Here is a 27,691-nt window from a genome sequence, read left to right on the forward strand (position 1 = left end):
ATTCATACTATAGTATGAATATGAGTGTCAAAGTATACTTTGACACATAAGATCTGTCTAATTGTCTGTTAGAGCTCAAGGACACTCATTCCAAAGACTACTCACTGACACTGGTGCCAGCAGCCTCCCCCAGCACGACAATGTGCACTGTCACACTACCAGAGCCACTGAGAAATAGCTCAGGGAACAGCACGGAGAACCCAAGGCATTTAGACGGTGTCCAAACTACCCAGAACCCAAAACCGATCAGGACCCGCCAAAATAAGACCAATCCACAGAGGCCCCAGACTGCAGCCCACACGACCCACAGGACTTGCTGACACTGTCACAGTGCCAAACATCACAAGACACCCCCATGGATCATTTACCCATGCCCCAAAGAGTCAAAGGCTGACCTATTAGGCCTTTTAGTTTAGTGACTGATTGGAGTGCATTGCAATCATGCTGTCAATCAAACATTGTTTTTGCTTTGCATTGACCATTAAATTGCATAATGAAGAAACGTGCAAATAGTTGACTGATTTAGCAACTGTGCAACATCGTTCTCAGTCTTAGTCCATTAGTGCTCCTTTATTCTGTATGACTGAATTGATGCAGTTGTTTATTGAAAAAATGGGCTGTTTGTTTCAAGACAAAACTTAAATATGTGAGAGCTTCACTAATGTAAGAAAACAATTGATAGATTTGTGGGGAGTATTTTGAGTTGTGCACTGCTGATGTTGAAACTACTGCTTGGTGCTTAAAACACCAGCTAATAATGACATCAAAATACTGAAAAACTTTTCAGATGTTTTTAAAGGTCTGTTTATATGCAGATTAAAACCTAATATATTTTCTCCAGTGTTTAGTGGAAAGTCTTTACTTTTCGTTAATGACTCAGACTCGTTCGTTAAGTTCAGTCAGACGACTTCTAATTTGAAATGGTTCATTACAGCAGCAGAGTATAGTTAGTTTGGTAGTTATAGAGAGTTTGGTTTATCACACGCAGATATGTTACAAATAACATTTGAGTGTGATGGTGGATGCTGATTGATGTCAGGCAGCAGATGCAGGGCAGCAGTAATACTTACATGGAGGAGGAGGAATGTTTTCAGCTTACACAGACTGCCATATTGATGTCTGTTTGGTATATTTTGTGAGGAGAGTGAGGTGTAGTATTGTACCCTGTGCCACACAAATGGCTGCATTTCTAGTTTGACTGTGAATATACTGACATTAGGTGCAATGGATGAGTTGACAAACTGGTTATAACCAAATTTAACATTTGCATTTAGGACAGTTTGCCCTTCACAATCAGGGAGACTTTAAATATGTGAAGCAAAGAAATAAAATAGCAGAAGTCCAACTTTTAACTACAAGCTTGTTTGACTGCTCCTGCTCTTTGGCACAGTTCCCTCTGGGAACTGTGTGGTGGAGTTGGGTTTTACTCTCAGCTGTGTCAGAGTTACAGAAACCGTCTGGTAACTACTGCTACTGTATGCTTGTTAATTGTGTGCAGCTGTATTGCATTCACAAATTAACTGCTATTAACTGTAACACTTAAAGACCTTCTCCATCTGTCTAGTGTTCTTTCAAGGGCACAGACCATCATTTTGACCCTTACCATCTTTTACAACGTGGAGTTCCAGATGGTTCCATCTTTGTAATGCCAAAAGAAAGTCATTTGTTCCGTCGGCTATTGGTTTTTAAACAAATTTTGAACATTTCCCCTCAAGGTTTATATACTGTTGTACACTTGGATCTAGTATTGTTTGTGGATGGATGAATGGGTGGATGGATGGTGTTAGTATGCTGTCTGCAAAGCCAAAGTCCCCAGAGTGCATTTAAATTGTATGCTAATCAAGACGAGTGAAATATATGCATGGAAAGCAGTTGGTGTAGTCATAAGTACAAAAACAATGTATTAATATTGTGTAAGTATTGAGCGAGAGTACTAAATGAGTTGTGGCTGTGTCTTCATCACCAGCTGTTTCTCATATCTCGTGCCTCTGTCACAGCAAAATGTGTTGCTGGTATTAAATACTCCAAAGTTCATTTTTGGATAGTTTGTAAAAAATGTTTGTAATGTCGGACTGTCTGGAGATATTTTTTTTTGTCAACGCCGTAAAACTGTAAAAGATGCAGTTACAAACATTTACAGGTGTTTGAGATCAAAATGATGGTAACAATGGAATTTGTGACTCTGACACTTTGAGGATGGGTTTGTTTGTGGCTACCATTTTTAAGCTTTGAATTAGCATCATGGCATCAGGCATCTTGGGTTTTATCCCCAGTGATGACTTTAATGGGTGCATTACTAAGTCATCAATTAATACTTGTTGGCTTACTGCAGGTGCACTGAGCAGAAATAGCTCAGTGAAGGCATCTTGGTAGCAATACTTATACTGTTAACTGCACAGGAAGTCATATTTGTCAGATAATGTTTTAAAAGAAACACAGAAACACTGGATAGGCTCCAGTTCAACAACTCAAAATAGCTAAGGCGAAGCCTAGCAGATGGCACCAGCATGCACCTGTCATGAAAAACAGTTAAGCTCTCAATAATGCATGGCTTAAGTCTATGTACAGGTAAATTCTGTTATTAAAAAAAGTTTTCTCAAAGAGTGAACTTTGAGAAAACTTTGAAAATGTAGACCAACATTGTCTTTGTATGATGCTGTTTATTTGTCCTGTGAAGTTGGGCATTTTTTCATGGACATTTACAGGAAACAACCTTTGCACCCAGCCACTAGTGGCCACTGGAGGAATGACAGTTTTGACACTTCTGAGTTTGCAGGTACAGGTGTCAAGGGGGGTATTAACCCCACCACTTTACTCCCACATTCTGTTTTTTTTTTTTTTTTATATTTGTAACTGCCCATACGAGTTATCATCAATCCAGGTGGTAGCACAGAGCTTTGTAAGCCTTGTGCTCCTTGAGCAAGAAAATGAACTGACAAGTGAACAAAACAAAACAATTCTGCCACATTAACCCAGTGAAACATGAGGCAGGTTTAAGGAGAGACTCAACAATAAGTCTAAATTACAACACTTAACCACAAGAAAGAAAAAGCAGTTGTAGTTTGTACGTATATGACAGATTGATGACAATATCAGGGAAATCTTGCCTGCACAGACGAGCAGATCAACTGCAGATGGATGGTTACCACAGGTTGCCTGCCTGCACTCTTTAATGAAGTGAGCAGGTTCATTTTAAACTCGGCAAAACATTTCATGCCCTTCAGAATCTTGCTCTCCATCAGCAGCAGGGCTGTCTGTCACGCTGACGGGCGCAGAGGCTCATGGGACTCTCATCGAGTGGCAGTGATAGTCCTCGCTACAGCTGCATGAACGACACCTGTAACACATGAAGGGTTTTTCTCTCCGGGGAGATATACACCTTTCCAAAAATATCTCTGCTCTGACTGAAGTGGCACTGCGAAATAAAACTTAACCTGTTTTTAGCTGCTGTGTGGCCTTATTCACATGCAAACAACTTGGGAACACTTAATTCTGAATTAATAGTAATATATAAAAAGCCCACTGGAAATCTTGAAAGCTCAACTTGTCATTTTAGAAGTTAGGGCTGATGAAATCCAATGCAATTCAATACAGTTTAGCTCACATGCAGTTAAACCTACTTTATATACCAAGCTAAACAAGAGACATTTGAGAAGGGGCAAAAAATCTATGTGTAAATCTTTACTGATGGTTAATAAACTGTGCTGTCAGAGATGAGCAGTGCCCACAGATTTACAGATTAAATTTCTTTGCCAGTCGTAAACTGAAAGATTGGTTTGGGAGAAAGAAAAAGAATCCAAATAAATATGTTACACAGTGAAAGCTGTAAAATGACCCTAGCAAAGCACAGTAAGACATCAAATTGACTGTTTGACTATTTAATCTAGATTAAATTCATGTGGTTACAGTTAAAATCCTCCACTTCCTGTTTGGAAAAAATAAACAACTAAATAAATAAATAAAAGCTGTTTGCTCAGTTTGCAGTTATTTCCCATTATTGCCTCTGTGCACAAAACAGTTGGCAAAGAAAAAATGCTCATGATCACCTCCTCAAACCAAACTACGAGGCTCTTCTGAGCAAAGAGCATAAAGTATTTAAATAAATAAAAGTCCAATCATGCTTCTACAGTGAGGATGACGGCTGTACTCGGCCTTCAAGGTTATAAAATTCAAAAGAAACCTCCATTAAGACCTTTATTTAATTCTTCACTTTGAATCTTCTTCAGACTAAAACAACTCCAAACATAAATATGTTCTTCACAACACCATTAATGCTACCATTACTACTACCGTCATGCTCTGTGCCAGAGAAACAAATAATAAAGCTACATGCTTTTTAAACTACAAGACATGGTGTGGCAGTTGATACCTTAAATATGAGTTGTTTTTATTGGTGTAATATTTCCACTGTTGAATTTGTCAACCTTGTCACAAACGGCGCAAAAACACTGATTGAGGAGGATTTTTCAAAAACCCCAGATTACATTGAATAGGGTGGAAGCAGTGAATAGCCTAAAAGATGATGAGTGGAAAATGTTTGACCTTGAAATGATATGAATTTGTTTTATATTCAGTTTTTTGTCTGTGTTTTGATTCAGAGCTATTATAGGAATAAATGCTCCTTCATGACTGATCGTGCAATCTGTTGTGAAGCGCTTTCTGAAAATGCCTCCCGTGCGATGCTTGCTGTTTGTTTTTGTTTTTTTAAAGCTGCAAAGTAGTGTTACAGTACTCGTACCTTTTTAACCCCTTAATCCCTCGTATGTCACATTCTAAATAAATTGCTCAATACATTTTTAAACAATAAATTGCAACAAATGACAGATGTAAGAGATATAAAACAAATGAAAATTCATATTTGCATTTTTTTAAATGTTTTGATTTTGTAATTGTCCATTATTAAAGAAATTTGAATTTACTGGCGGTTATTTGAAATACATTCATGCTATCTATGCTTTTATACAGAAGGAACCCTTTGCTTTGGGCTTATTAATGGGTCTGCACAGTCAAGGTAGGGGAGGGGCTAATTGCATTAAGATATTTGATTGGGCAATCCAGTGTCGGTAATGAAAATTATCGAATGGGCTGCTGTCAGCATTTGTACGACAGCTGCACAGGGGCCCTTAAAGCCAGCCCATTGGCCCAAAAGTGCGTCAGCCCACTGGGAAAATGCCCGGTATGCCATATTCCCACTCCATGCATAAATTTCTTCTGTGTGGCTGCTGCATTCAGCCAACTCTCATTCTATGAAAAATCAGGTGGGGAAAAAGGATGTTTTGGAGCCGTTTTGCTTCATAACAATCTCCATTAGTCAGTCTTTCTACTCTTTGTTTCTGACAAGTGAGTAAAACACATAATACATAACTATTGCTACAGAGCTGTGTTCACCCAAAAAAGTGAACAACCAGCTGCTTGTGTAGACAGACTTTGCCACACAAATATCAGGATGTGGAGAAAGAAGAAAAGGAGGGGACTGAAAGAAAGGGAACGTGTGAGATGGAAGTTTGGCAGGCAGAGCTGGAAGAGAGTCGAGAGGACGGATGGATGAGGGAAGAGAGAGAGAGTAAATTGAAGATGTAGATGACAGCAGACAAAGGCAGCGATAACGACGATGATGATGGTGATTTGGCTGTCTGCTCATTTTGCAGCTTCCAGCCATCAGGTTGCAAACAACAGCAGCAGTGCAGAATGCGAACGCGTACAGCACAACAGATCGAGCCATAACAATGACATTCAGTCAGTGCTGTAAACTCACTGGAATACAAAACTTATAAAAAGTTGAAATAAACTACATTTCAAAACATGCCGTGACAAGCAAGACTTTAGCTTTTATTCAAAGATGCGCATTTGAGATAAAGAGTATTAACAATGTCAAAAGATTTGTTTTTCAGCAACTTGAATTTATTCAGCTACAAAGGATTCCAAAGGTAAAAAAAATGGATAAAAAAAATGCCATTTTATTGTCAAACCACCTGCACGAATTTGACTTTAAGAGTTTTATCTGGACAGTCGTTGCACTACATTGGTGTAATCCATTAGGGGTCCATACAGAGCATTTAGATAAATGACAGCAAAGTGGACTTTCCTGGTAAAGTGGTTTGTGACATTTCTGTTAACGCTACAAGCCAAAAGATTCAGTTTACTTGATACCAAAGACTCTATGAAAGACTGTCTGAAATGTTAACCCTGTGCAGTCTTTCAACGCGGGTCGACCCTGCCTGTTGCAAAAAAAAGTAACATCTCTGTCAAGGCAAACTGGAAGATAAGGAAAGGCATCTATTCGCTTGTGGGTACTTTGTGATTACTCCTGTATATGCATGCAATCAGGTGCACCCTTCACTCATCACTTCTGGCAACATCCATAATGATCAAGTCGAGACATGTTTGTGGGTAAATTGTTGCTTCTCAACAGGATGATGATTCCAAAGTGCACATCTTACATCATTTACTTCACACATTCCTGAGAAAAAATTGCATCAACAGCCAAGAATTTCTACATTTTTAGTTTTTTTTTTCTTCTGATAATTTTGACAAAGGATGCGATTTTTGGAAAAAGCTACCTCTGAGGATTGCAAACCAGTTTTCTTTAGATCACATGGAGCATGGAGGGCCAGCCAGGGTCCTGCTGAGCTAGTGTTTGGCTGGAGTGCAGCATTCCCTACTAACAGTGGGAAGTTACACAATTGTTCAGCCTGATGCCCCGTTTAACAATGTTTTTATTGTTATTATTATTTCTTAATCTATTAAAATGTTAAAATTTGAGAAGATACTGACAAAGCAGATGCAATTAAACAGAAAGTGTGATGAGTAACTTTAACGGCATGATGGGGAGAACAAGTCATGTGTGAAATGCCAAGAAAACAATCTAGTATAGATTGTTTCCATTCATTTATTTATTGATTTATTGTCCTGACTAGGAAATTAGTTTTACAGAAAGGTCTCAAGAAATCATCCATATATATATATATATTACAAAAATAAAAACAATACTAAATCATAAGACATAGTCCTGCAGTTATAAAAAACACATGACGGTAGGGTTCAGATATAACATAAACTGATTTAACAAGTCCATGGGGAACAAAGTCTTTTTGGTCTTATTACACTTACTCATGGTGTTCTGTATCTGCAGCCTGAAGGAAGCAGTTGCTCGGGTCTTTCTACCTGCAGCTCATATATTGCAGGTAGTGGATTCTGTGGGAGGCCTGTTACTTTGCTGCCTGTTGTGCTATCTTTGGTTCTAACATTTCCAAACTGAGCAATAGAGTCATCATTTCTCTACCTACATTAAATATGTGCAACTTACTCAATAATTACAGGCATTGATAGCGCTTCTTGACAACTGCCTCCACATTGGCATCAAATTATTATCAATGACCAATTCAAAGTATTTATATTATAAGATGTTCCACCGATTCAATATATCTACACTTCATATTGGTCTCCAATCGGGGGTGAGAGAACTTTTTGAACTTGATAACCATGTCCTTGGTGTTCTCAGTGTTTAGCCGTAGGTGGGTTTGGTCTCCACCACCGGCCGATGTTTATCTACATCAGTATTAAGCGTGATGATGACTGTGTTGTCTGCAGTTGTTGCTATTTCGAATAATAAAGAATAAAAACACTCAACACATTTTGGGTTAGAATATTTGGCTGATGGGAGTTTTCTAGTCTACTGTGAGTCCCTAAGCCCTCAAGGTGTGTCAAAAGGAGGTGAAGTAAAGTGATGCAAGCATCTTCTGCTCCCCTCTCTTTGCTCAGTCTCAGCAGCTGTTGTTATAGTGGCTGACCATTGTACAGTCTTCTACTGCTGTGTCTGTTTTAAAGACACAGTACTGAGAAAATGCACCTGCAGGCTATGGGTTTGTTAATCAATTTACAAACAGTGCAGCGCTTAAACATTACCGTACTTAGTGCTGTAAACAGTACTGTAAGTGACAGTTACAGTGGTTTAAATGCTTTACTGAACTATGAAGTTGCAATCTTTGTTTACTTAACAGTTTCAAATCTTCAAATGATAGAGGCTTCTTTTCAATCTACTATTTTTATCAGTCAGACGCACTGAGCTATTTAACCAGATATACACTGATCAAACGTAACCTTATGAGTACTGACAGATGAAGTAAATAACACTGAAATTGGTAAGTGCAGAGATTTAAGCTTTAAGAGTTTGATGAGAGAAAAATTGTAACGGCTAGAAAACTGGGTCCGAGGATCTCCAAAACTGCAGCTGTTTTGGGGTGTTCCTGGTATTAAGTAATCGATATCTGGCAAAAGGAAGAATCTGGTCCAAGGAAGGAACAGTGGCGAACCACCAATGGGCTCACTGATGCACGTGGGGAGAAAAGGCTGGCCTGTCCAGTCCCACACATGAGCCACTTAAGCTCCAAAAGCTGAAAAATGTGATGCTAATTCTGATAGAAAAGGTGTCAGAGTACACAGCGCATTGGAATTTTTTGTATATGGGGCTGCAAAGCTGCAGAACAGTCAGGGTGCCCATGCTCACCATTGTCCACTGTTAAAAGCACCAACGATGGCTGCAACAACAATGAACTTCAGACCTGGACCACGGAGCAATGTGGATAGCTGCGCATGTGCGTCGCCTACCTGGGGAACACTTGACAGGATGCACTATGGGAAGAGCTCAAGTTGGCAGAGACAGTGTACTGCTGCGAAACCTTGGGTCCTGCCTTCCACGTTATGTTACTTTGACACGTAGCACCTTCCTAAGCATTGTTGCAGACCGTATATACCCTCTCATGGTGTTCCCTGATGGTTGTGGCCTCTTGCAGCAGGATAATGCGCACTGCCACAGAATATAAATGGTTCACAAATGGATTGAAGAGCACAACAGTGAGTTTGAGGTGTTGTCTTGGCTCACAAATTCCCTAAATCTCAATCCAATTAAGCATCTGTGGAATGTGCTGGACAAACAGTTTTAATCCATGAAGCCCCCACTTCGCAACTTATGGGACTCAAAGGATCTGTTACTAACATCTTGGTGGCAGATATCGCAGCACACCTTTGGGGACCTTGTGGAGTCAATGGGCCAGAGCACAATATTAACCCTCTCAGGCTCAAATTAAACTTTTTGTTGCTAATGCACAACCAAGTCCTGCAGTGGTACTTCTGAGTAAAAAAAACTCATAAAATATGTGTGTGGGGTAATCAGGTTGTTAGTTTTTAACTGTTGCAAATCGGCAACGCCTGCCTCGAGAGGGTTAAGCAGGTGGCCATAACAGCATACATTAGTACTGAATGAATTACTTGGAGATCTTAGGTTGAGACTATATAGAAGTATTATTGCACAAAAATTCCTTTTGCAATAACTGTATACTGTATATTTGGGGATTTGGAGCATTTCATTTTCATTATTTTTCTAATTTAGAGAGTTTGCTTATTGGTTGGATGAAGCAGAATTGCAGTCTTGGTGGGTTTTTTGGTTTTTGTACAGACCAAACCTGATATACAGTAGGTATACTGTATTTTCATCAATTACAAAAGCTAAATGCTGCTTTTATATTAATGCATGGGTAATACTAATATATCATAATCCTCACATGGGCTATTTTCCTTTGGGTACTTTTACTTAAAACATTCATTACAAGGGTGGATAGCACATATCAGCTATTTTACAGTTGTACATTTTCAAATGACTTGCTCAGACGTGCCCTTAGAGAATCCTCAACTCAATCTGTGATGATAGTCGAGCTCTGTCCCTTGTCTTACCTGTACCCGAAGCAGTACATCGCCACCTGCTCAGCAGCTGAATACCAATGAATTAGCCTAAACCTCACTTTATAAAGGCCTAAACTTAAAACTGTCACTTCACCTTTTCCAATAATCAGAATCCTTTTACCAGACTAATGAGGGGGAAAAAGCTACTTTAGCAGGACTGAAAGAAACACTAACTCCTGGCTTTTTAAAAACTCACCCAGGTGAATCCGGGTAAAAGCCAGTCATTCTGAGCATGGCGATTAAAGCCACTTCATTCATCTGACATGCAGGGAAAGTAGGAAGGATTGGCTTAAAAAGGATTTAATGCCTTCAGACAGCTGAGACATGCAGTGTATTGTAACTGAATAAGTAAAATGCACAAGTGTGGACTGAGGGGGGGGGGTGTCTAGAGGAGGATTGGACAGAAGGGAGACAGTGAGTCGGGAGGACCAGAATAGGACAGCCAGGATGTGTTCTGTCTAATAAGAAAAATCACCGTAAAGGAGCACATCTTTTCCGTTTGACAGTTCTATTTGTGTTTTTCAAATTGCATGTTGTAATTTTCACTAAATCAAAGCATTAGCTTAAATATAGAAACACAGACAAGCAGAATGTAGGCCATAACATGCAGGCAAGAAGGCAGAAGGGATGGAAGAAAATGGGTACTGTGTTATAAGTAGCTGCCGTTAATTGCAATATAGCGTATTGTTTCTCACTCAAATGATAAAGCTTAATGCAAAAACCTAATGAGATGATGCCGAAGAGGAAGGTCAGAATAGGAAAAAAGTTGTAGATTAAAAAAAGGCTGAGAAAGGGAAAACTTAAAGCAGGGGAGGAAGCTGGAAAAAAGAGCATGAGGAAGAAATAAGGCAACGTGAAATACAAACAGGAGAGCAGGAAGAAGATGATGCCAAAAGTGGTGGGAGTAAAGGGAGACAGCGGAGGAGGAAGAGTCAGACTGAAGCTTATCCAGTCACCTCAAACCCTCAGGGGGACTGACTGCTCATCTGGAGCGGAGGAGTGTCATGCCACATGCTCGCTGTCCATCTCACTCTTTAATAACCACTCCACGTGAGCTTGATTAACCACAATCTTTCAGGATAACCGGAAAACCTGTCTAAACTCTCCCCCTGACTTCTGCAAGATTTCAGAAACTACATCACTTTGTCCTTTAATTGACATTTCCAACACCCATTAAATCTTCTTAGTTATTTTTTGACCATTCCATCACACAGCAGGTGAGCTTCTGATTACATTAACTAAAGCATTTCACTGTCCTTTTCAAAACTACAGTATATATTCATTTAACACTTAAACCTACAGTGCCAATAGCTAACAGTGGCATTTATGAAGTGTAAACAGTGTCAATAAATCTAAAAATATAGGTGACAAACATGTAGGTTGCTGTCAGATGTACCAGTGACTCACAGTGACTCAACTGAAACAGGAAATGTAATCAGATGAGATCTCTGGGAGCTGGAAGCCAAAGTTACTGTCAAATAAAATCCTAATTAGTAATGTGAGATGGGACTTGTTTGCACAGTTTATGTTGAGGATGAAATCTACACACATTTAATCCGATCAAACTGGTAAAATGTGACTTTATTGCTTTTGCTATTACATGAATTTGCAACCTTTATGCCTCTCAATAAAAAACAATTGCAATGAAAGACAGGAACTGTAATGGAGGAATATCGGGACTTTTCTCATCTGCCATTTCCTGCCTTTCCTTCCCTCCTTTTCACACCTTCTCTTGTTGCTCATCAACATGTCGACTTGTCACCTTCCCATCTGTCGAGTTTCCTGGTCTCAATTTTGGCAAGGGCTCCCTCTTGTTCGCTCTCCTGGCTCACACATATATTCACTTTCTTTGTTTTAATTATTGGGTGAGACACCTTTCCACCTTTTCCTCTCTGTTGGTTTTCTTTCCTGTTGCACTTTCTCAATGCTTGCAGTTCCCTCTCTCTATATATATATATATATTTCTTTCCTTTATATTGATAGGTTAACGCATATCCCAACAGTATCAGTCAGTATCAATAAATATTAAATTGTCACTAAAAATGCTTCAATCTGAAGGTTACTGGGAGATTAGAGTCAGAACTAGACAAGAATATATAAATAGAAAAGGTGGACCCGTTTAAACCCAAATAAATATCACTTAAAACTGTTTAAACATGAACATGCAACCTTGAACTCTTCTAGACATCAGACATCAAATAACATGGTGTATTTGCCTTAGTGCAAATTCATCTAAAGTGGACTATTTTGGTCCTGTGCTGGGGAATTCTCAGAAATATGTTCCTCGCCTGAGTAGTGCTTTTGAACACAGCATTAACCTTGATTCTTCATTTAGCTCTCCATTCAGAGCTTGATTTTAAGGAACACCTGAAATCCATTGTTCAGTTTCTCTTGGTGTTGTTTCTCATTCTGGTTGCAGGTATGTGGAAAATGGAACTCTTAAACCATCTTGAACCATGTTTAGGGAGTTTTCTTTCTGTCACAATCAGATCCTGGTGTTATAGCCCAGCTCTCTGTTTGGTTGACTAGTGCCTGGTAGTAAGACGAAGTCATCCTTAGCATGAAGTCCATATTGTTGGTTTGTCTGTTAGTTTGCAGTCTTTCATCCACAGTTTTTAAGATATCATGATCAGATTTTGTGTAATGGTAGAAAACAATAACAGCTTGAGCTTGTTGAATTTTGGTGAAAATCAGGTCAAAGTCAGGATGTGAAAATCAGTAAAAACATATCAACAGTTTTTATGGACTGTGTTCAAACTTGACAAGGATACACTAGAGGCCTTGGGGGATATGCGTACCTAGGTTTGCCAAGGATTCGAGTTTGACCTTCAATGTTAGTGCCTAAGATCAAAGTTGACCTTGGAAAGAATTTCATTAAAACACAGAGTAAAATATCACATTATAGAAAAGGCATGGAGAGCTCAGTGTGACTCCATCCATCCATCCACACATCCATCCATCCATCCACAGATGGTGGTGTTTTAATTTTTGCCATATAATGTCACAGTGTTGCAAAATTACACCCTGCATGCATACATATTAAAATCTCAACTTTACTTATTAAAATGGTCTATTTGAGTATCTTTACCCATATGGTTGAAGCTTAATTGGCTGAAATCGCTTCTAGAAGCTGTAATGCTTCAAGGTCAAAGGTCAGGGTCACACAAATTAGAAAAAGGTTTAATTTCCATTGAATCATCAACAAACTTTAAAGCAACATATGAGTCACTTGGGGACACGAGTAGGGATGGGTATCGTTTAGGTTTTATCCGATACCAGCACCAAACCGGTACTTTTGAAACGGTGCTGGTGCTTAAACGGTGCTCGAACCGGTGCTTAAAGAATGGAGAACACACACTTTGTCCAAAAACCTCTCATGTTTAGCTGTTTCCCACTTTTTCTTTGGTCATTTTAGCCTTTCTGGCCAGGGTGAAGGGAGTATCTGCCATCAAACACAAAGACAGCCGCATTTAACTACGACGGTGTTTGCTAGTTCACCTTACATGCATTAATGTAATAACGTGGTTAGCTTACTCAACGTAAATTACACACGAACAACATTAAGCTGCTCACGCAGAGAAGAACGGCTGCTGCTGCCATCATCATCCTCATCATTTCTGCTAAACTGGCAGGGCTAGGGGCCAGGACTCTCCTCTTCGGGTTTTTGGGGGATGTTGCTAACTCCGGGTCCAATAACAGGCACCACACCCGCAGTAGATGTGCTCGGTGTGAGGTCTCGCAGAAAGCTATCAAATACGGCGCATTTCTCGGTTTTTAAAAAAACGCTATGCGTCGCCAGGTGTTTCATCGGATTTGAGGTGTTACCTCCTTTGACAGTATCACAGTATCACCTTAAAGCACTTGTTGCAGGCTGCTGAGTTTGCATCTTTTGCTGTGAAGTACAGCCAGACTTTTGACCGCTTCACCTTGGGCATTTTTAATCTGTAGCTCTGCTCTAAAAGAACGTACGTACCTGGGCCCGCCTACTATCCTCGGAAACATAAAATGATTGGCTAGAATTCAAAGTGTATCACATCTCAGGAAAAAAAAAAGCACTGAAATAAAGCACCGAAATGTGCGCTGCTTTTCGGTCGGGTTACTACCGTTTATGTCAGAATGGCACCGGATACCGGTACCCATCCCTAGACACGAGCACTTTCTGTCTTTCTTTAATCTCGTTATAACAGTTTTTTTTATATACACTACTATATGACTTCACAATGACACAAAAACAGTAAATTTCGGTATCACCAACACTGACTTTAGCACAAATAATCTATGAAAACAATACTGATGCCTTCATTGGGGATTCCTATACTCCCAATGCTAACATCAGCATAAATGATCTATAACAAACGTCGATGTCATCGTATTGTAATAAAAAACAGGCTGACATCAGCACGTTGTAATGAAAACATCATAAAACATCAATGCTTTAGCATAGCCTTTGCCCCTAGGGGGTAGTTGCGCTCTCTGAGTGCTCTTGTGGAAGGATGGACTCTGGATAACAATTGTTTTTCTTTTTATTCATTTTTAACAGGTATTTCCTTCAGCTGTCTTGTTTTAGCCATTTTTAAATTGTGTTTTGGCTCTGAACTATTGCTTTAAATTCATTACATGTACAAGTGTTTGTATTTTCCCTTTTTTCTTCAGCCATTAATCTGCTTTGTTTAGTTTTTCCTCTTGCTGATGCTGCGGGCCACCTGTTACTGGTTTCCTTGGGTTCTAACTCATTTTCCTCTTTATGTAGGAGCTTCAGTATTATTTCTGACTCACTGGCTTATCTAAACTGTCTCTGCCTTGCCTGTAACAGGTCTGTGTGCTTTTACTATGAGCTGGTAATATAACAAAGTTCATAGATGGCTGCAAAGGTTGTATAGTTCTCCTTATCTGTTATCAAAATCAAGACTGTTTGTTGGGAACAAAAAAAAGAGTTTAAATTATCTGAATTTGGAACAATCCCAGCATCTAAGGAAACATGCCAGTTACAATTTAATAAGACAACCTTTTCCCTCATAAACTACAACAGCAGTTAGTGTGGGCTTTCTGTGGTGAGACACAAAGTAACTGGAGGTTGGGGTCACAGACAAGCAATTACCATTTGCCTTTTCATGGACAAGTAACTGAGCGTAGACTAATAATCCTGTTTTTCCTCCATTTTACACACTGTTCAGATGGCCATACCTCACCACACTGCAGCGCGATCTTTTACCTGATTATACCAGTTTGTCAGAGCTGCTGGTGTCTTAACTTTTGTACAGGGCGGTGATTGTACGGTGATTCTCGTAAACCCAACAAAGCACGTTTTTTTGTATTTAAACTTAACCAGTGAGTGAAATAAAAAAAAAATCAGAGCATGAATTATGAATGATGGTATCTAGGCATCCAGTATTGCCCAAGCCAGTAGGTCATTGCACCAGTTCCAGTGCACACTCTATGCCGTATTGGCATCTAACAGAACAGAAAATTCAACGCCTTAAAACAAATTCAACAGACGTGTACTGTTTTTATCCCAGGAATCTCTAAAACACTGTGTGGCTTCTTTCCAAACCATACTGTGGAGCTTACGCTAATATTTTTGGGATAGTAGAAGTACATTAATATTTAGAGGTGTCTTTGTGCTCAAACATTCAGTGTCTACCGTAGCCCTGTGAAAGACTGCCAACCTGTCCAGGATGTTCCTTGCCTTACGCCCTACGACAGCCGGGATAAGCTCCATCCCTCCTGCGAGCTTGAATTGGATAAGCAGTTTGAAAAATTGATGGATGGATGCCATGTCTACCTTTACTGAGAAGTTTTTTATATTTCCTTAGGACAGCACCAACAGTGTGGGTCTGAGCTTGCATTCAGCCCATGAAATCTGCCATACCTAACAGGGCTGCTGTAAAAGCATGAGAGGAGAGTAAAAGGATCTCCAGCATTTCAGCCTTTAACTCTCTTCAACATATTTTGCCCCTGCATAGCTTTCTGCTCTTCTGAGCCTACTGGTTGCTTTTCTCTGTGTGTTGTTACCTTCTTCGCTTCTTACCTGCATAATTTTGAGTGTTAGTGCAAAATGTCTGCTTTGAAGAACTGACACGAAACCTGAAATTTGCTTTTGAATAACAAGTAGACTGACATGGCCTCAGGTCATGATATCTGCCCTTCTCCTCTACCCTCTGTCCTCCTCTGTGGCGTCTCTCTCTCTCTCTCGCTGTCAGCACTGACCTGTCATGTTCTGACTCTCTTCTTAAACATACATGAAGTGCGTCCCCGAGAGTCGAGTTAAAGTTACATGACTCATGTCCGCGGCAGTCGGAATAATTTAGTGACATGGAATAACCAATGAGAGGGCAAGCTGAGAATGAGTTTGGTAAAGGGTGCTTAGGGGATTTTAAAGCGGAGGGTCAAATTTACTGCATAATTATACCAAGGGTTTGTTAATGGTTCTGCCTGGAGCAATGGTGGCTCTAATGTTGTTCTGTTCTCTCCTCATCGTCTGACCAATTATGTGACAAGCCTTCAAAACACTGGCTCCATCTTCCTTTAACCAACATCTCTCTAAAATACAGACAAAAAATAACACCACATTAGTAAATACACAGTGTTGTTAGACATTGTAGAAATTAGCACAGTGTTTTAAAAGTGGGCTTATTGGGTTATTGTTTTTAGGGCCTTTTTTTGGGAACTTTCAAGGTATTTTTTCTTTTTTTGAACTTGCTGTAGGTAAGCTGTTTTTAATTTATGGCCCTGGCACTGGGAAAACAATGCACACATAATAAGCACAGATGCCTACTAGGTGCACATTAAAAAAATAAAAGCACATCCTTGTTCCGGGCTTCAGAGTTGCCCGTCTTACATTTTCTCTAAACAATATGAGCTTTTCCTTCAGTGTTTTCCCCATTGTTCATTAGACCGATTCACATTCCCTTTGTGTTTCTTCATTGCCCAAAACCCAATTTGCTTGTCTCGCAGAAGTAAATGTCTTTGTCTTTTTACAATAATCTGGTGCATCAGTTACATTTGTTATATATTTTTTTTCTTCAGCAGAAAATAGGTTCACTTTTGTTTTTTTTGGTGTTCTTTGTTCTTTGGTTATTGTGCTTCTTGGATTGAACCTGACTATTTGAATACTTGGTCAGGTGAGTTTTCAGTTTCAACATTTACACTTGTTCCAAATGAGACTTCAGCTCACCTCACTGTTTCATGAAACGTCGTTATTAGATTTGGTGATGTCTTGCGCTATAGTGGATACATATCTAGTGACTTTTTGAGAAAACAGTTGCAGTGCTGTCCTGGGGGTGGGGGTCTCATCCTTCAGTCCCTTCGCCGCAGGCGCACCCCCTACGGTGTCTGCTCCGGTCAGTGAGCGGCACAGAGCAGCAGCAGTGAATGAGCTGTTTGCTCATACACAGTATCGTCTTGTGGTTTGTTACCCACACAGAGGTTGTGTACTCTGTACAGTGAAAGAAAAGAGTAACAAAGACATGTTGTCACTAACTTTTTCTTGCTGAAATCACGGAACAGCTGATCGCTGAACTTATTTTTACCTCGACTGGTGTCAGACAATATTATGGATAGGACTACCTTTTGGGGACAATAAACAATCCTATTATTGTACATAAAAAAAATAAACATTTAGAAAAATCACTTAGCTGTGGGTAATATTCAGGGTATGGGGTTAGACTGCATATCAGGAAAATCTTGCCTGGGGGTCAGAAATCGTCTCACCCCGACCCCTGACAGCCTTCAAGGAAAATAAACAGCCTCTAAGAGATCAATAGGAGGCAGCATTATGCTGAGAAGTTTCAAGGCACAAGCAGAGGAACTGTAGGGACTGCCTGCAGTCAATTACTCATGCAGAAGTGCATTTCAGCCTGCCGGCAAGAGCAGCTGGTTAGCTTATGTTGATGTAGAGTTTTATGTTTGCATTTTGTTCATTTTATATTTTTATCATTACTGTAAGGTGTTGTAACAATCTTTGGATTCAACTATGCAATTGTGCCCCTTTGTGGTAACACTTTATAATAAGTATTGTTAATTAATAATTAACTGATGATATCTGGTAGTCATTGTTACTGCTCAGATTTTTTTTTTTTTTTTTTTAATGTTCATTAACAGTTTACTAGGTTTTATCGACATCAGTTGCAACTTTGAAATAGCAAGATTGTTACTGCTATGAAGTTCTTTGTAAACCATTTGTGAAGCATGGATTGCATTTACAATAACAATTCATGCTAGCTGGTTTACAAATAATCTTTAGACAATGAGACGTTTTATTTCAACAGAGCCTGTCTCATCTCTTGAAATCCAGTATTGTCAAAACTAAAACCTTTTGTAGCTGACGGTATGCAGTGGTGGATTTTTTTGTTTTATACTTTTGTTTCCATTTTTTGTGATTTCACAGAATTTTCTGATCTCTCTGATATTATATTTGGGTGGAAAATGAACTCCTCAGATTTAATTTCATTCATGGAATCTGTCGACTGATTTGAGTCAGTCATTCAACTGGTTTGCATCTTTCTCCATCATGTTTTCTTCTGCTCCTCCATCTCCCCAGTTCTTACACAAATATCCCCTTTCTCTCTTCTTATACTCCTTTTAACTTTTGCCTTGTCTCTAATTTTTGTTAATCTCTTTTTTCATCTTTTTACTTATTAAATTACCCCCCACCACCCCCTCCCCTCTGTCCAGCTTTCCTTCCATTCATCTATCTGTTCCTCTCTGACCATCTCTGCCCTCCATCTCAGCTCCTCTGAGAAACACGTTCACAAAGACATCTGATGTGCCGCTTTTGCATGTAAATTGGATAATTGGATTTGGACACAATGCATAATGACGGCATGCAGGAAGAAAGGACGGAAAGAAGGAAATCTGGGATATGAGGAAACATGAAAAGAAGCAGGAGAAATGGAAGAGACAGGAAAAGTCAAAATGAATGTTTTGTGCATTTGAATGCATCAACACACAAGTGAAGATGATGAATACAAAGTTAAAGACCATAACATGACGGAAAAACACATTTTATGTAAAGCACTCACTATCATTAGTTTTTCAGGTAGTATTATCTTGTGGCTTCACTTCACGTTTACTTTGCAGCAGAGTGTGGGATGGGAAGTGTGAGGCTCTGGTTCTCAGCTGTAAAACGGTGGAGTGCCCACTCTAGGAGGAGAATGAGTTTCTGCCCCAAGCGGAGGAGTTCAAGTATTTCTGCGTGTTGTTCACACGGGGACGGGAGACTGCCTGACAAAGTGGTGCTGCATCGGCAGTGATGTGGAAGCTGTAGTGAAGAAAGAGCTGGTCAATCTGCATTCCTGCTTTCATCTATCGCCATGAACTGTGATGGCAGAAAGGATAAGATTGCTGATACAAGCAGTCAGCTGGAGTTCGGGCATAACTCAGATAATAGCTGTTACTACTACACATCAAAAGGAGCCAGTTAAGGTGGTGCTGGCGTCAGACTAGCCCACCCTGTGAAAGAGCCGGAATAAGTTGCTGGGGAAAGGAAGCCTTGGCTATTTGATTTTACAGGATTTCTTAAGCACTTATCTTTTCTTTATAGATGCTTGAGCCTAATTTAGGGGTAGTAATAAAAGCCCAACAAACAGACTTTGCTCCAGGGCTCACTCAGAGGTTATTGTAATCGCAGTAATTCTTTTAAAAATGTTTTTATTAGAAGCTCCTCTGTTCTGTTTCCCTGTTGCCGTGTCTCGTATGTGTCATTATGAAATGTCTTTTTCCGCCATTTACACATCGCAGCATTTTTATGACCTCACACTGTATGCATATAATGATGGCCCGCCTGAGAACGAACGAGGACGAGAAGCCGCTAACAATCACATTACCTGAGATGTAATTTAATCAGTGAGGAATTGAAGGCCTCACTTAGACTCACCTTCTCGCCTCAGCTGAAGAGCACCGAGCAGATGCTGCTGATGTGCAGTTGACTCGGTGCATTTGCTGCATGTTAAATTACCAGTCGTCGGTAACGGGGAGCGGATCTCCTCTGGCCCTGTGACTTCCGCCGCCATCACCGTGAAAGCTGTCAAGTCTGTGAAACGCGCGCACACACTCTCACACATGATTGCACTCCCCTGTTATCCTTGCTGCGACCTGTGCTATCAGTGCTAATGAAGGTAGTGTGATGATGGCAGCGAAGTGCTAATATGAATGTGTGCCCTTCTGTTTTGTTTGTGTGTGTCCAATACAAGAGCTGCCACTCCTGCTTATAAACATGCAAATGAAGCTGTAAAAGGAACATTAAGTTCCTCCCGATGCTGTTTGATGTTGAAATAGCTACTCTTACTCTGCACTCAGTGCTCTCTTTCCTCCCCTCCTCGTTCTTTCCTCCTCCCCCTCAGCATCTTTCTCTTCCCCATTAATTATCTTTCTGCTTCTCCCTGCCTCTCCATCACTTCATGTTTCCTCTGTCTGCTTCTCTTCAGCTGTTTCCTCTTTGCCCCTTAGCTCCTTGTGTCCTTCCCCTTCCTCCTTTCCTGTCCTCCTTCCCGCAGTTTCCTCCATCTCTCCTTAACTCTTTCCCTCTCTCTTTGCTCCAAACCGTTACTCCCTGTCTTCGTTCTCACCCTCTCTGTTTTGTTCACATTTCCCGGTACTCGCTCACTTTGACCTACTCTCCCTCCCAGACGCTGCTCCGTTTCAAGCACTTTATTACATAATTATGCAAATTAAAACTAATTTAAAGACACTTTATTACACCGTTACAACCTGTTATTTAATGTTTTATTGATTGCATATTTTGACTTATTACTCCACCCTTAATTTGACATTTTAATATATAATATTTATGACTGAGTGTGGTAGCATGTAAGCCTCGACCTTCACAATGATGTGGCAAGGCCGTGCTGATGCAGGGGATTTGTGTGAGGGTTATCACAATGCCAGTTTACCAAAACACTACTACTATGATTCAGGTTAAACAGAACATATGATCGGTACAAATGCTTATATCTCAAACAGCCTCCACAAATGTATTACGTCCTTATTGCTGCTGTAAGGAAAGCTGGTGAGGAGGCACGTTTGTGTGTTTCCTGCGCTTCCTCTTCACAGCAGACATCTTCACTTGTCACAGCAGAGAAAGCACAGGTACATTATGTGTGTTAGATGAAAGCTGCATTTCACTTAGGGATGCCCACCTTTTCTGCACCCTGGTTCACTGTCATGGTTCACTATAAACCTCACGCCGCTTTTTTTTATTGTGCCAAGTCAGAGTGTCCTCCGTGAAACATGTTTATTGCATATCCTACATGCTTTAATGGGGACCTGTGCTGCTTTAGTGGATGCTCATGTCAACTCTTACCCCCTCAGAGGTCTATTAGTGGAGTTGTTACATGCTGTCTTTGTGGAGGAAAAAGAGCTAAGCCAGGCAAAAGATTCAAGTAATAAAGTCAGAGTATGTACACATAATAGTAACTTGACACCCTAAGATGAGAACAGGCTGGTAGAACACCATGTTTTGTTAGGGACACGTAACATCTGTTTCATCCATTGTGTGCACATTTTGTGCTTTGGTAACACTTCTATATACTATACGCATATACTATTATATATTGTACATATATTTATTAGTTTCAGATGTAGCCATTCTTGTATTTTGCTTGTTTACATTATTGTATTTTGCACAACTCTGTTGCTTGTGAAGCTCGCACACAAGAATTTCACTCACATGTGCTGTACCAATGTACCTGCACATGTGATGTGACAATAAAAGTGATTTGATTTGATTTGATTTGACTTCTAACCAAATGAGAGAAAATGCACACTTTTCCAAGGAAACGTGGTTTAACCCAGAATTCACACCAACCATATCGTTTTTATGTTAAATATGCCCGGCTCAGTTCAGTCTTAGCTTTGTAATAGTTAAACTAAAACCACCTGAAATGAAAACCTACTTTACCATGAGAAAGCCCACTGGAACAAGCCAGTGATGGAACAAAAGATTAAAAGATGAAAGACAGAAATTGATAGACTTGGGTAGAGAATAGAACCAAGCAACTGGAGCATTATGAGATTTAAAGTGGGAGGAAGGGAAAGGAAAAGACAAACAGTTTAGAAGGGAAATGAGGGGTGAAAGACAAATAGAGGGGGAAGCAGTATGCAACAGAAAGGATGATTTGAGTTTCAGGTCAGAAATGGAATGGAATAACATGCTGAAGTGAGTGTCTCTAGTGATATATTGCCCATTTTCATCCTTGTTGAAAAAGCCAAATACTTTTGCATTTGGTGCACAGATGAATCAAAGGCCCGGCTGCATGAATAATTTCTTATTTGTCAGGAGGATTTTTTTTTTTTTTTTTTTTTTTTTTTTAAACTCGCATCTCAAAAGCACAAAATAATTATTCTGCTATGGACCACAGACCAAGGGCATAGTCCTTCCAGACAACATCTTGGTTTTTATTTGTTATCATTATTTATTTATTTCCCTGCTTACATTTTCTCTCATTCTTTTTTTCTTGACTGTTGCTTAGTGCTGCTCTTCCTCTCCAGTGACGGCTCGAGTGGTGAGCTGTGCACCGTGGAACATATTGATTATTTCTTATGATGTTTTTTTTTTTTGTTCACACTTTCATTATCCAGCTCTCAGGGGCTCAAGATCCATCTGTTCATCATTTGTGTAGTGACAAATATACACAACTCAAATTTTTCAGTTTTTTTTTTCTGCAAAGGCTCGTTCAAGTCTGCAAAACTTTTTTTAATTAAGACTTTTTTTTTTTTAAATCAATTTTATCCATGGTTCAGACATTTTGAACTAAATATTTATGAATTTTAGCAAAGGATGATAATCTCTGGCTCTCTTCCACAGCATTTCTTTATCCTGTCTTCCTTCTCTCACCCCAACCAGTCCCAGCAGATGGCCCCGCCCCTCCCTGAGCCTGGTTCTGCTGGAGGTTTCTTCCTGTTAAAAGGGAGTTTTTCCTTCTCACTGTCGCCAAAGTGCTTGCTCATAGGGGGTCATGTGATTGTTGGGTTTTTCTCTGTATTTTTGTGCCGAATTGCGACGGTTGTTGCGATTTGGTGCTATATGAGTAAACTTGAATTGAACTGAATTGGAAACTGGAGGTGCCTGAGTCAGATGGTTCACATACAACTCACTTTCCAGGAACATTTTAACTATAAATTTAAATGAAACCATCACTACAAGTTCAGAAAACTACATACCTAACACAATTATATACAGATTTTGTCAAAAAACTGCTTTAGGGACCTCACAGGCTCCTCTGCAGAAACGCCACACTACAGTGTAAGCTAGGACACAAAAGCTGATCAAGGGGACTCTGACGAATTATTACAGAAATCACTTCAACTAGTTTCTACAACCAAATTATGGCTATAAGACAACATGTTAGACAACATTATTTCATATGTTACTAGAGTGCATAGCTCTGCTGAAAGTTGAAGGCTCTACTAAATGTCACTTCAACAATACACGTGCACTGACAGACTGACTGGAATCTCCAGATTTCCAGCAATCTCTGCCCTGAGTAGAGATCCAATTATGAGCTAGTTCGTTTCATGCACATGCATCACACAGAGCGGTGCAGTCAAATAGCTGCACGCACACTTACAGCCACACACTAACCTTTTGTTGCACATAGGGGATCAGCATGAAAATGTGAAATAAAGGTGGGTGTTCAGCAGCTTATTTTCAGCTCATTAGTTGGACCTCTTTACCGTAGCAGGACACTTTATTTTAACTTAGATGAGACACGATCCTGTGACTTACTGCAGTTTGGGAGAAATTGTCAAGTTTACCAATTTACTCTGTTGTGAAAATAAAATTGTGCAATGAGGAAAAGTTTATTTTTGTATGCATATACTTTATATAGTTCTTAAAAAATAAAATTGGAATAGGCAAAAATTGTGAATGGCAAGTCACACAGAAATGGCCAAAAAATTTACAATTACTGCATTTCTGTTGAACAAATCGTGAGTGGCCATTTTCTGGTGGAGGACAGTCTCCTTTAAGCCATTCTACTCATGTCTTCTCATTGACTTGCTGTTTAAATTCCAGCAATTCAGGCTTTGAGAGAATGACTTTTGCAGAGCTTCTTCATGATGACATCTCTAGATGTCTCACAAAATATCCTGTAATGATTTATGAATATTACAGATACACGTAGCCCATTTAGTTCACACACCACATTCTGCGCTCCTGTAGTCTCCTTCACTGCAGAATCTGAATCACACAGGAGTCACGATAGCCTTTTCAGCTGTCAGGCCGCCTCTCCCTTTGGTGTTCATGGTCACAAGCCTTTCATTTGTGTTGTGTGATTCAACCCGAGCTCATTTCTACCTCTCATACACAGTGCGTGCGTGCGTGTGCACAATAGCATAAAATACACGCAGTATTCTCCACACTGTAAGAGCAGAGACAGCTCTGCTGGTGCGTTCAAAACCAGAGGACAGGACTCTGGCCCATAGTGGCTCTGTCATGAAAATAATGTCACGGTCTGGTCCGTGACCTATGATTTATTGTGTTTGATAAGTTGCATCAGGATGTGTTCTGTTATCTGTCGTGTATGGTAATGTTTAGATGATGAATGTGTTATGTATAGAGTTCGTTCATCGGGTTTAATGCAGGTTAGTTCAATTTCCGTCTGTCTCCGATGTCGAGCCTGTGTGATGTTTTAGGAAGGTCGTGTCAAGTGGGGTGCAGTACGTTCCGTTCGTCAGCTCAGATTCCTCCACGTGTTGCCCCTTGTCTCATCCCATACTTGGTATTAAGCCTGTGTTCTCGCTGCCTTTGCGGTTGTCTATCCGGTCAGTCGTTACCCTCTAGTCTGCGTCTCTGCTCTCGTTTGTGGACTAGGTTGCTCTTAGTTATCCAGTTAGTTTCTTACCATTCATTGCTGTTTTGCCACTCCAAGTGTAATAACTTCACTCACGTGTGCTGCATGGGTCCCCTTTCGTCCACTCACACGGCTCATCCGCCAGCCGTGACAGACCACATACGTCGATATGAGAAGGAGATGAGTTGAGAGTCCAGAGAAGCAGAAAGCACATGAAGGGGGGCCGATACTGAAAAAAAAACCATTGAAATTGCTGCATGGGCAGCAGTTCTTTTCTTGCTCTTATCATTTACTAACTGTTATGCATGTTAGGGTTGCCAGACAGAGTGGATCATCCTCAGACCTCAAGCAGCCGCAGCAAACAGTTGGTACAATTTTACAACGATTTATTTGTAATATGTTATTTTACTTTGGATTTTAACACTTAGAAGGAGCTGAATGCAAGTTCACAGTGGACTTTATGCCAAAACAACAAAAACGCAAGGAAACTATCTGAATTATTTACCAAACATATCTAAAATGAATAAACCAGGTAACAATAAGGTGCCTCCCTAACAAAGACAGACAGGAGAAAACTATGATCAGTCCACCCCTACAAACTCCTCAATGTAGCAAACAACATTAAAGGTTTTTAGAATATGCTTCACAGGTAAAGGTGTGGCTGTTTGGGATGAGCAGAGGATGAATGACTGGCCGGCCTCTATAGAGGGCCAGGAGTGACAAAATGAATTATTTAAATAGGTCATTAAATAATTTATTAAATTAAATTTACTAACGGAGATTTGCCACGTTAATGCGGTTATGGTGTTAATGTCATTTTAACGAGATTAACGCTGACAGCACCACTAGTTAGGTAACCAGTCTGTATCCCTCCATCTTCTGGGTCCACCAATCACAGAGAGGCACCTATACACTTAGATTTGCATATTGAAAGCAGCACCTTACGACATCAGTCATAACTTAGCAGTTTTGTGATAATTTAAGGATTTAAAATAATGGAGAAAAAAGTTAAATTGAGATTTATTTGGCAGTATCCTCTGTGTCAGCAATGGGAGGTAGGGCAAGTTAATTTGCTTGGTTCCCTTGAACAACCATAACTGCTTCTAGCATTACAAAATGCTGTTCAGTGTAAGGGCAACACCTAATTAGCACCAAAGTCCATCCAAAGAAAGCTAAAATAATATAGCACAATCCTATCACTGTAGCTGGGGAAAAGCTTGATCATGTGTACAAGGTCTGTCACACAACCAAGTAGTCCAACAAAGGCACACCTGACTACCATGAAATTAACTCTTATCTCCATAACTTACCTTGTAACTGTTTTGATGTGTTCACTGCTCTTACTGAGGCTTCTGGCTTGTGGTTGGCTCTGAGTTCACTGAAGGTGACGGTAATTAGTGTCTGATTAGGTTTGTGGTTAGAAATGTTTTCACGGTGGACTCCTGCAGTGTACTTTGGCAAACGTTGTGTCTTTACTCACAGTGAGACGCTAAAGACATGTTAGTGTGTTGCTGTTGTGCGCCCTGTAGTTTGCTGGTCAATCACTGCAAGTCTTTTTGATTGATTGATCTATTTTTAGTTTGGTCAGTTTCTGTAGTTTTTCTTTTTTATTTCAGTAACAAACAATGATGCAACTGTTTTTTGAACACACTCCTGCATGGATACATCCGTTCTCAACATCCATTTTAAAACTTCTTTGAAATGATAATTTATTCATGACAAATAAAGAAAATATTGTCGATTTGTTTCTTCGCTCTTTTCACAAAACAAACAAAAAAAAATGTACCACTGTGGTCAAAGACTTTCATTTTCACCAACAACATTTTCTGCTTTTTTCCGACCACACTTCCCCAAGAGCCAGATGAGCGAGAGCAAAAGTTGCAGCTTCCAGATGCACAGGCAGTGTTAGCAGGGTACATCAGCTTAATTATCCTCTATAAAAACTGGAAAACTTAGCTTTCCAACTGGATTAAGAGTATCTGCTGACCAATCAGCTGATTTTGGCATCACTGAGATCATCTCAAAATTCTACATACTTCATGATAATGAAGTGGAAAAAATTATGAAATTATTTTTTAGCTTTCTTATTAAAAATTAAAAAAAGAATAATATGCACTTTGTTATCTGGTGTTTAGAATTAAAAATTAGTCCATTTTGGAATAAAGCTGTAATATGACAAAATGTGGAACAAGTAAAGCACTGTGAGGCGAGTGTCCAATTGAGCTTTTTACCTTCTTTCTTCGGGCATTCTTTTATTATTTTGCTTTTTTAAAAAAAATGTCACTATAATCCTGGGTGGGCATAACTTCCTTGTTGGGGCTAGGCAGTTCAGGGCGCCAGTTAGCGACGTTTTTGCCTTTCAAGTTACTTCACGCCTAGCATGCTCCAGAAGATAATTAGGTGAAGTTTGGTGTGTTAGGGTAAATTTGCATTTTCCACAGATAGTATTATGTTTAGACAGATGAAACCACGGGTAGTGGCAACCATCTCAAGCAAAAACCAAATACTGCTTATGCTGGACACCCTTTTTCAGATCCTAGACAAGCCCCCACTTGTTATATTCTCCTGAACTAATCCAGAGGATGTAGGGAATCAACAAAAAGTGTCCAGGTCGAAAAAGGAGACTAACTGGTCAAAGCAGAGACTCTGTTCATAATTAAATTGAAAGAGACAGACAAGACACTATCACCATCATGAGAAATGAGACAAAACAAATCCCAGAAGCTGGTCAACCAAAGCGCAAGTTAAAAAGTCTAAATCACTAAACAACACCCTGTCTTGTCTTAACTACTGTGACCTAATTGCTGAGTAGAGTCAGCTGGACACGAGGGTGGCACCTAAGGTTGGGGACAGAACAGGACACACCTACTGGGTCAGAGTATTTCCTGCTTTCTGACAGTAACAAGAAATATGATTCTGCCAACCCTGAACAAACCTTTCACTGAACTGTGTAATGTAGTTGTGTGCTGGACGTGATTTAGATGTGATTTGTGAAAGAACAAAAAGTAAAAAAATAAAAACACAGAAGGACAAAGACTCTGATACCTGTTGGTGTGATTATTTATCACTGCTCTCAGTGTAACATCTACAGAATAATTATACATTTACAAAAGTATAAAGTATAAAATTTCAATGTATACCCAGTACAAAATTAATGCCTGTAT

The 27,691-nt window shown here is 39.8% G+C and overlaps 1 protein-coding gene across 2 annotated transcripts in view; it reads left to right on the forward strand.

Moving 5' to 3' along the window:
* Positions 1–27,691, forward strand: part of grin2da (glutamate receptor, ionotropic, N-methyl D-aspartate 2D, a) — a 154,169-nt gene that overhangs the window by 39,999 nt on the left and 86,479 nt on the right. The gene's annotated exons all lie outside the window — the stretch shown is intronic.

This window comes from Simochromis diagramma, unplaced genomic scaffold, assembly GCF_900408965.1.
Source record: "Simochromis diagramma unplaced genomic scaffold, fSimDia1.1 OVJJ01000307.1, whole genome shotgun sequence".
Classification (NCBI taxonomy): domain Eukaryota; kingdom Metazoa; phylum Chordata; class Actinopteri; order Cichliformes; family Cichlidae; genus Simochromis; species Simochromis diagramma.